Genomic DNA, 2,874 nt, shown 5'->3' on the forward strand with positions numbered 1-2,874 from the left:
GAATAATGGGCAATAATAAATAAGGTAACTACTCACTATACAAATAAAGTAATCTCACAGTTAAGAATAAAAGATAACTACGTAATCTAAATAAAAGAAAAAGAATCTAATCTATTTAAGAAGCAAAAAATTACTAATTATATAAAGTAGTAAATTATTCTAACTTATAGAAAGTCATAGATCACCAGACTATAGAAAGTAAAAATTTTTTCTATGCATGTAAATAAAAAAATCTAGATATAAAATAGTAAATCTACTATACACGAAAAGCAATATAAGATAAAAATTTTTAAAAAATAAATAAAAGATAATTAAGTAATTAAAGTAAATAAACCAATAATAAAAGGTAAATTACTAATTAGCAAAGTAAAGTATGAAAAGTAAGAGTGTAAGAGAAGAAAATAATCAATTAAAAATATAAAGCAGTAAAGCATATGAGGTAGTTAAGCAATCTTAAGTAAGAAAAAAAAAATCTAGAAAGCAGTAATTTTTTTTATTTTTGGAGATTTTTTTTTGATTTTTTTTTCAAAACAATCACATTAAGATCTCCAACAATGGCACCAAAATTTGATGCATATTGTAGCACACCAAAATTAATCCTACTCATTACTATATAGATAGAGTGAGTCAGGATCGTATCTGCAAGGATCTTAGTTGATTGTTTCGAAAATACAAAAAAAAAAAATAATAGATTGTTAGAAACTAAGAAAGAAGTATAAAAATTATAATAAAATTACTTTTCATTAATCAAATAAAGAAGCATACATAAAGAAAAGAAATAAAATTGTAATACAAGACAACTAAACCAAGTTGATCTTCTTGCTGCATCCGATGGTGGATGTGTCTCCTTGAATCCTTCATCTTCTTCCATGCAGACGCGGCAGGATGGCTGGAAGGCTTGATCTAGAAACTCTAAGGAAGAAAGGTTGATGGAAGTGGGTATGTAGAAGAGAAAAGATAGCGACACTAGGATTAGGAGCTCTCTTAGATTTGATGGGTTATGAAAAAGAGATCTGTGGAGGAATATGATGTCATGCTAGGATTAGTACCTCAGCTAGACTTATGGAGAAAAAGAAGAGAGAGAGAGAAAGAGAGAAGCTTGAAGAGGACTTAGGATTGGCTTGATTGGAAGAGAGAAAGGGAAGAGCTTTAATGAAGGAGAGAAGGAGGAGATGATCCCCATAAGGGGGCTGATGTCTTGAGAAAGGAGGGTTAGGGGTGTTATTTATAGAGTAGGGAGGCTAGGATTTCATGAAAAGAGAGGTGGGAGCGTGAATAAGGATTTTTGGATCTTCATATTGATTCTCCTCCATTGATCTTTAAGTCGTGTTCTCACAGGAATGGGAGCTGGTTATCTGGTTCACTCAATTCTGATCCAATTTGAGTTATATAAATCCAAACTTTCAATTACCTACAAAATAGACTAGAGAGCATCAAATTTCAATAAAATAACATCGATTATTACAATATTTAGTGCCTCTAGTGACTTAAATTAAGTATTCATCAATGCACACTTTACCATATCCAGAACATCCCATACAAGGATTAAAGAATCAAATTAGGAAGTGAACCAAAATATGGATCCATGTACACAAGATACTATGGCGATCTCAAGTCAAAAGATCACTTACACAACTTTCACTAGAGAATCATCAGTTGACATGTAAATAAGACTCCATCTGATATTCTCTCGTAGGTCTATTCAGTGAACTTATTCTCTAATGAGCACTCATATCCTCGTATTAGTGTCACCACACAAGTGGTTGTGAGATCAACCACCCTCATTTCTAAGCATACATAGGATATGCCAGTCTTACCGGTATCATTGATCCCCGACTCAATGAACCAACAACTGAAAATATTCTAGGTCATGGCCATCAAGGATTTAGATCTCACTGGTGTGATCTCATCATGGCCCTAAAACCATTGTCCGAACCTATAAGGTTCATTATAATCTTAAGAACAAAAAGATGCAGCATATAATGAATCAAAAATACCTATTTTATTAATATCAATTACATGAGTTTGGAAGGTAAATTACAGAAGACACCCTATCATATCCCGTTTATGATTGGCTTGTAGGGTATTATTATTTCAATCTCTCACTTGCACTAACGCCAATCACCCTTATACTTGATGCCCATGTTATCAAGGTGGCAGTCAAACTGCTACATTGACAAGACCTTAGTGAACGGATCCACTATATTGTTCTTGGTGTCAACTCACTACACGATCACATCGCATCTTTCGACTATCTCCCGAATGAGGTGGAACCATCTTAGGATGTGCTTGGATTTATGATGACATCTTGGTTCTTTGGCTTGAGCAACTGTCCCAGTATTATCACAATAAAGGGATACTGGTTGTTCAATCTTTGGAACTACACTCAATTCTGAGATGAATTTCTTCATCCAGACAGCCTCCTTAGCAGCCTCACTAGTAGTAATATACTCAGCCTCAGTGATCGAGTCAGCAACATTTTGCTATTTGAAATTTTTTCAACTTACTACACCACCATACAGAGTGGACACATATCCAGATATAGATTTGCTATTATCTAGATCAGATTGAAAATTAAAATCAGTATAATCTTTTAATTTTAAATTAAATCTTAAGAAAACCTCTCTAGTCCTTCTCAGATACTTAAGTATATTTTTCACAGCTTTTCAATGATCCTCTCCGAGATCAACCTGAAATCTGCCTACAATGCCCAAGGCATAAGCCACATCAGGCCTAGTACATAACAAAGCATACATAATTGATCCTACAGTCGAAGCATAAGGAATAGAACTCATTCTATTTCTCTCTTCAAGTGTCTTAGGAGATATCTTCTTAGAGAGTTGTATGCCATGACCTATGGGCAAATAACTTTAT

The sequence above is a fragment of the Elaeis guineensis genome, chromosome 3 (assembly GCF_000442705.2).
Source record: "Elaeis guineensis isolate ETL-2024a chromosome 3, EG11, whole genome shotgun sequence".
NCBI lineage: Eukaryota > Viridiplantae > Streptophyta > Magnoliopsida > Arecales > Arecaceae > Elaeis > Elaeis guineensis.